Here is a 9,369-nt window from a genome sequence, read left to right on the forward strand (position 1 = left end):
GTCCACACACACCCTGGTCCACACACACCCTGTCCCACACACACCCTGTCCCTCACACACCCTGTCCCACACACACCCTGTCCACACACACCATGATCGCCACACACCCTGTCCCTCACACACCCTGTCCCTCAGACACCCTGTCCCACACACCCTGTCCCACACACACCCTGTCCCTCACACACCCTGACCCTCACACACCATGACCCACACACACCCTGTCCCACACACCCTGTTCCTCACACACCCTGTCCCACACACACCCTGTCCCACACACACCCTGTCCCTCACATACCCTGTCCCACACAAACCCTGCCCCTCAGACACCCTGTCCCTCACACCCTGATCCACACACACCCTGTCCCTCACACACCCTGCCCCACACAACCCCTTTCGCACACACAGCCTGACCCACACACACCCTGTCCCTCACACACCCAGTCCCACACACACCCTGTCCCACACACACCCTGTCCCACACACACCCTGTCCCACACACACCCTGTTCGTCACATACCCTGTCCCACACAAACCCTGCCCCTCAGACACCCTGTCCCTCACACCCTGATCCACACACACCCTGTCCCTCACACACCCTGTCCCACACACCCTGTCCCTCACATACCCTGTCCCACACACACCCTGTCCCACACACACCTTGTCCCACACACACCCTGTCCCACACACGCCCTGTCCCACACACATCCTGTCCCACACACACCCTGTCCCACGCACACCCTGTCCCTCAGACACCCTGTCCCACACACCCTGTCCCACACACACCCTGTCCCTCACACACCCTGACCCTCACACACCATGACCCACACACACCCTGTCCCACACACCCTGTTCCTCACACACCCTGTCCCACACACACCCTGTCCCACACACACCCTGTCCCTCACATACCCTGTCCCACACAAACCCTGCCCCTCAGACACCCTGTCCCTCACACCCTGATCCACACACACCCTGTCCCTCACAAACCCTGTCACTCACACCATGTCCCTCACACACTCTATCCCTCACACACCCTGTCCCACACACCCTGACCCTCACACACCCTGTCCCTCACACACCCTGTCCCTCACACACACTGTCCCTCACACCATGTCCCTCACACACTCTATCCCTCACACACCCTGTCCCACACACCCTGACCCTCACCCACCCTGTCCCACACACACCCTGTCCCACACATCCTGTCCCAAACACACCATGTCCCACAAACACCCTGTCCCACACACACACTGTCCCTCACACACCCTGTCCCTCACACACCCTGCCCCACACACACCCTGTCGCACACACAGCCTGACCCACACACACCCTGTCCCACACACACCCTGTTCCTCACACACCCTGTCCCACACACACCCTGTCCCACACACACCCTGTCCCTCACATACCCTGTCCCACACAAACCCTGCCCCTCAGACACCCTGTCCCTCACACCCTGATCCACACACACCCTGTCCCTCACAAACCCTGTCCCTCACACCATGTCCCTCACACACTCTATCCCTCACACACCCTGTCCCTCACACCCTGTCCCAAACACACCCTGTCCCACACACACCCTGTCCCTCACAAACCCTGTCAATCACACCATGTCCCTCACACACTCTATCCCTCACACACCCTGTCCCACACACCCTGACCCTCACACACCCTGTCCCTCACACACCCTGTCCCTCACACACACTGTCCCTCACACACCCTGTCCCTCACACCATGTCCCTCACACACTCTATCCCTCACACACCCTGTCCCACACACCCTGACCCTCACCCACCCTGTCCCACACACACCCTGTCCCACACATCCTGTCCCAAACACACCATGTCCCACAAACACCCTGTCCCACACACACACTGTCCCTCACACACCCTGTCCAACACACACCCTGTCCCACACACACCCTGTCCCACACACACCCTGTCCCACACACACCCTGTCCCTCACACACCCTGTCCCTCACACACCCTGTCCCACACACACCCTGTCCCTCACACACCCTGTCCCACACACACCCTGACCCTCACACACCCTGACCCTCACACACCCTGTCCCACACACACCCTATCCCTCACACACCCTGTCCCACACACACCCTGTCCCTCACATACCCTGTCCCACACAAACCCTGCCCCTCAGACACCCTGTCCATCACACCCTGATCCACACACACCCTGTCCCTCACAAACCCTGTCCCTCACACCATGTCCCTCACACACTCTATCCCTCACACACCCTGTCCCTCACACCCTGTCCCAAACACACCCTGTCCCACACACACCCTGTCCCACACACACCCTGTCCCTCACACACCCTGTCCCACACACCCTGTCCCACACACACACCCTGTCCCACACACACCCTGTCCCACACACACCCTGTCCCTCACACACCCTGTCCCACACACCCTGTCCCTCACACACCCTGTCCCTCACACCCTGTCCCTCACACACTCTATCCCTCACACACCCTGTCCCACACACCCTGACCCTCACACACCCTGATGCACACACCCTGTCCCACACACACCCTGTCCCACAGACACACTGACCCTCACACACCCTGTCCCTCACACACCCTGCCCCACACACACCCTGTCGCACACACAGCCTGACCCACACACACCCTGTCCCACACACACCCTGATCCACACATACACCCTGACCCACACACACCCTGTCCCACACACAACCTGTTCCTCACATACCCTGTCCCACACAAACCCTGCCCCTCAGACACCCTGTCCCTCACACCCTGATCCACACACACCCTGTCCCTCACACACCCTGTCCCTCACACACCCTGTCCCTCACACACTCTATCCCTCACACACCCTGTCCCTCACACACCCTGTCCCTCACACACCCTGTCCCTCACACACTCTATCCCTCACACACCCTGTCCCACACATCCTGTCCCAAACACACCCTGTCCCTCACACACCCTGTCCCACGCACACCCTGTCCCTCACACCATGTCCCTCACACACTCTATCCCTCACACACCCTGTCCCACACACCCTGACCCTCACACACCCTGTCCCTCACACCCTGATGCACACACCCTGTCCCACAAAACCTGTCCCAAACACACCCTGTCCCTCACAAACCCTGTCCCACACACACCCTGTCCCTCACACACCCTGAACCTCACACACCCTGAACCTCACACACCCTGTCCACAACATCCTGTCCCAAACACACCCTGTCCCACACACACCCTGTCCCACACACACCCTGTCCCACACATCCTGTCCCAAACACACCCTGTCCCTCACATACCCTGTCCCACACACACCCTGTCCCACGCACACCCTGTCCCACACACACCCTGTCCCACGCACACCCTGTCCCACGCACACCCTGTCCCTCACACACCCTGTCCCACACACACCCTGTCCCTCACACACCCTGTCCCTCACACACCCTGTCCCTCACACACCATGACCCACACACACCCTGTCCCACACACCCTGTTCCTCACACACCCTGTCCCACACACACCCTGTCCCACACACACCCTGTCCCTCACATACCCTGTCCCACACAAACCCTGCCCCTCAGACACACTGTCCCTGACACCCTGATCCACACACACCCTGTCCCTCACAAACTCTGTCCCTCACACCATGTCCCTCACACACTCTATCCCTCACACACCCTGTCCCTCACACCCTGTCCCAAACACACCCTGTCCCTCACACACCCTGTCCCTCACACACTCTGTCCCTCACACCATGTCCCTCACACACTCTATCCCTCACGCACCCTGTCCCACACACCCTGACCCTCACACACCCTGTCCCTCACACACCCTGTCCCTCACACACCCTGTCCCTCACACCATGTCCCTCACACCCTCTATCCCTCACACACCCTGTCCCACACACCCTGACCCTCACCCACCCTGTCCCACACACACCCTGTCCCACACATCCTGTCCCAAACACACCATGTCCCACAAACACCCTGTCCCTCACACACCATGTCCCTCACACACCATGTCCCTCACACACCCTGTCCCACACACACCCTGTCCCTCACACACCCTGTCCCACACGCCCTGTCCCTCACACACTTGCTGTCCCTCAAAAACCCTGTCCCACACACACACTGACCCACACACACCCTGTCCCACACACACCCTGTCGATCACACACCCTGTCCCTCACACACCCTGTCCCTCACACACCCTGACCCACACACATGCAGCCCCACACATACCCTGTCCCTCACACACTGTCACTCACACACCTTGTCCCACACACACTCTGATCCGCACACACCCTGTCCCAAACACCCGGATCCAGACACACCCTGTCCCACACACACCCTGTCCCACACACACCCTGTCCCTAACACACCCTGTCCCACACACACCCTGGTCCACACACACCCTGTCCCACACACACCCTGTCCCTCACACACCCTGTCCCACACACACCCTGTCCCACACACACCATGATCGCCACACACCCTGTCCCTCACACACTCTGTCCCTCACGCACCCTGATCCACACACACACCCTGTCCCACACACACCCTGTCCCTCACACACCCTGATCCACACACACAATGATCCACACACACACCCTGTCCCACACACACCCGGTCCCACCACACCCGGTCCCACACACACCCTGCGTCCACACACACCTGGTTCCACACACACCATGCCCCACACACACCCTGTCCCTAACACAACCCTGTCCCTCACAACCCTGTCAATCACACCATGTCCCTCACAACCTCTATCCCTCAACACACCTGTCCCACACACCCTGACCCTCACCACCCTGTCCCTCACACACCCTGTCCCTCACACACACTGTCCCTCACCACACCCTGTCCCTCACTACCATGTCCCTCACCACACTCTATCCCTCACACACCCTGTCCCACACACCCTGACCCTCCACCCACCCTGTCCCACACACACCCTGTACCCACACATCCTGTCCCAAACACACCCCATGTCCCAACAAACACCCTGTCCCCACACACACACTGTCCCTCACACACCCTGTCCACACACACCCTGCCCCCACACACACGCTGTCGCACACACCAGCCTGACCCACACACACCCTGTCCACACACACCCTGGTCCCTCACACACCCTGTCCCACACACACCCTGTCCCACACACACCCTGTCCCCCACACACCCTGTCCCTCACACACCCTGTCCCACACACACCCTGTCCCTCACACACCCTGTCCCACACACACCCTGACCCTCACACACCCTGACCCTCACACACCCTGTCCCACACACACCCTATCCCTCACACACCCTGTCCCACACACACCCTGTCCCTCACATACCCTGTCCCACACAAACCCTGCCCCTCAGACACCCTGTCCATCACACCCTGATCCACACACACCCTGTCCCTCACAAACCCTGTCCCTCACACCATGTCCCTCACACACTCTATCCCTCACACACCCTGTCCCTCACACCCTGTCCCAAACACACCCTGTCCCACACACACCCTGTCCCACACACACCCTGTCCCTCACACACCCTGTCCCACACACCCTGTCCCACACACACACCCTGTCCCACACACACACCCTGTCCCACACACACCCTGTCCCACACACACCCTGTCCCTCACACACCCTGTCCCACACACCCTGTCCCTCACACACCCTGTCCCTCACACCCTGTCCCTCACACACTCTATCCCTCACACACCCTGTCCCACACACCCTGACCCTCACACACCCTGATGCACACACCCTGTCCCACACACACCCTGTCCCACAGACACACTGACCCTCACACACCCTGTCCCTCACACACCCTGCCCCACACACACCCTGTCGCACACACAGCCTGACCCACACACACCCTGTCCCACACACACCCTGATCCACACATACACCCTGACCCACACACACCCTGTCCCACACACAACCTGTTCCTCACATACCCTGTCCCACACAAACCCTGCCCCTCAGACACCCTGTCCCTCACACCCTGATCCACACACACCCTGTCCCTCACACACCCTGTCCCTCACACACCCTGTCCCTCACACACTCTATCCCTCACACACCCTGTCCCTCACACACCCTGTCCCTCACACACTCTATCCCTCACACACCCTGTCCCACACATCCTGTCCCAAACACACCCTGTCCCTCACACACCCTGTCCCACGCACACCCTGTCCCTCACACCATGTCCCTCACACACTCTATCCCTCACACACCCTGTCCCACACACCCTGTCCCTCACACACCCTGTCCCTCACACCCTGATGCACACACCCTGTCCCACATATCCTGTCCCAAACACACCCTGTCCCACACATACCCTGTCCCACACACACCCTGTCCCTCACACACCCTGAACCTCACACACCCTGAACCTCACACACCCTGTCCACAACCCAAACACACCCTGTCCCACACACACCCTGTCCCACACACACCCTGTCCCACACACACCCTGTCCCACACATCCTGTCCCAAACACACCCTGTCCCTCACATACCCTGTCCCACACACACCCTGTCCCACGCACACCCTGTCCCACACACACCCTGTCCCACGCACACCCTGTCCCACGCACACCCTGTCCCTCACACACCCTGTCCCACACACACCCTGTCCTCACACACCCTGACCCTCACACACCCTGTCCCTCACACACCCTGACCCTCACACACCATGACCACACACACCCTGTCCCACCACACCCTGTTCCTCACACACCTGTCCCACACACACCTGTCCCACACACACCCTGTCCCTCACATACCCTGTCCCACACAAACCCTGCCCCTCAGGACACCCTGTCCCTGACACCCTGATCACACACACCCTGTCCCTCACAAACCCTGTCCCTCACACCATGTCCCTCACACACTCTATCCCTCACACACCCAGTCCCTCACACCCTGTCCCAAACACACCTGTCCCACACACACCCTGTCCCTCACAAACCCTGTCACTCACACCATGTCCCTCACACACTCTATCCCTCACGCACCCTGTCCCACACACCCTGTCCCTCACACACCCTGTCCCTCACACACCCTGTCCCTCACACCATGTCCCTCACACCCTCTATCCCTCACACACCCTGTCCCACACACCCTGACCCTCACCCACCCTGTCCCACACACACCCTGTCCCACACATCCTGTCCCAAACACACCATGTCCCACAAACACCCTGTCCCTCACACACCATGTCCCTCACACACCATGTCCCTCACACACCCTGTCCCACACACACCCTGTCCCTCACACACCCTGTCCCACACGCCCTGTCCCTCACACACTTGCTGTCCCTCACACACCCTGTCCCTCAAAAACCCTGTCCCACACACACACTGACCCACACACACCCTGTCCCACACACACCCTGTCGATCACACACCCTGTCCCTCACACACCCTGTCCCTCACACACCCTGACCCACACACATGCAGCCCCACACATACCCTGTCCCTCACACACTGTCACTCACACACCTTGTCCCACACACACTCTGATCCGCACACACCCTGTCCCAAACACCCGGATCCAGACACACCCTGTCCCACACACACCCTGTCCCACACACACCCTGTCCCTAACACACCCTGTCCCACACACACCCTGGACCACACACACCCTGTCCCACACACACCCTGTCCCTCACACACCCTGTCCCACACACACCCTGTCCCACACACACCATGATCGCCACACACCCTGTCCCTCACACACTCTGTCCCTCACGCACCCTGATCCACACACACACCCTGTCCCACACACACCCTGTCCCTCACACACCCTGATCCACACACACAATGATCCACACACACACCCTGTCCCACACACACCCGGTCCCACACACACCCTGGTCCACACACACCCTGGTCCACACACACCCTGGTCCACACACACCATGCCCCACACACACCCTGTCCCTAACACACCCTGTCCCTCACACACCCTGGTCCACACACACCCTGACCCTCACACACCCTGTCCCACACGCCCTGTCCCTCACACACTTGCTGTCCCTCACACACCCTGTCCCTCAAAAACCCTGTCCCTCAAAAACCCTGTCCCACACACACCCTGACCCTCACACACCCTGTCCCTCACACACCCTGTCCCACACACACCCTGTCCCACACACCCTGTCCCTCACACACCCTGTCCCTCACACACCCTGTCCCTCACACACCCTGTCCCACACACACCCTGACCCTCACACACCCTGTCCCACACACACCCTGTCCCACACACACCCTGACCCTCACACACCCTGTCCCTCACACACCCTGTCCCACACACCCTGTCCCTCACACACCCTGTCCCTCACACCCAGAACCTCACACACCCTGATCCACACACACCCTGTCCCTCACACCCAGACCCTCACACACCCTGATCCACACACACCCTGTCCCACACACACCCTGTCCCCCACACACCCTGTCCCCCACACACCCTGGCCCCCACACACCCTGTCCCCCACAAACCCTGTCCCACACACACCCTGTCCCTCACACACCCTGTCCCTCACACACCCTGATCCACACACACACCCTGTCCCTCACACACCCTGTCCCTGACACACCCTGTCCCTCACACACCCTGTCCCTCACACACCCTGTCCCCCAAACACCCTGTCCCACACACACCCTGTCCCACACACACCCTGTCCCACACACACCTTGTCACTCACACACCCTGTCCCTCATACACCCTGTCCCTCACACACCCTGACCCTCACACACCCTGTCCCTCACACACCCTGTCCCTCATACACCTTGTCCCTCACACAACCTGTCGCACACACACCCTGTCCCTCATACACCCAGTCCCACACACACCCGGTCCCTCATACACCCTGTCCCACACACACCCTGTCCCTCACACCCAGTCCCTCACACCCAGTCCCTCACACCCTGTCCCTCACACCCTGTCCCTCACACCCTGTCCCTCACACCGTCTCTCACACCCTGTCCCTCACACACACCTAGTCCCACACACACCCTGACACCACACACACCCTGACCCACACACACGCTGATCCACACACAACCTGTCCCTCACACACCCTGTCCCACACACACCCTGTCCCTCATACACCCTGTCCCACACACACCCGGTCCCTCATACACCCTGTCCCACACACACCCTGTCCCTCACACCCTGTCCCTCACAGCCTGTCCCTCACACCGTCCCTCACACCCTGTCCCTCACACACACCTAGTCCCACACACACCCTGACACCACACACACACCCTGTCCCACACACACCCTGACCCTCACACACCCTGTCCCTCACAACCTGTCCCTCACACACCCTGTCCCTCACACACCCTGTCCCTCACA

Source organism: Carcharodon carcharias (assembly GCF_017639515.1).
Source record: "Carcharodon carcharias isolate sCarCar2 chromosome 36 unlocalized genomic scaffold, sCarCar2.pri SUPER_36_unloc_14, whole genome shotgun sequence".
NCBI lineage: Eukaryota > Metazoa > Chordata > Chondrichthyes > Lamniformes > Lamnidae > Carcharodon > Carcharodon carcharias.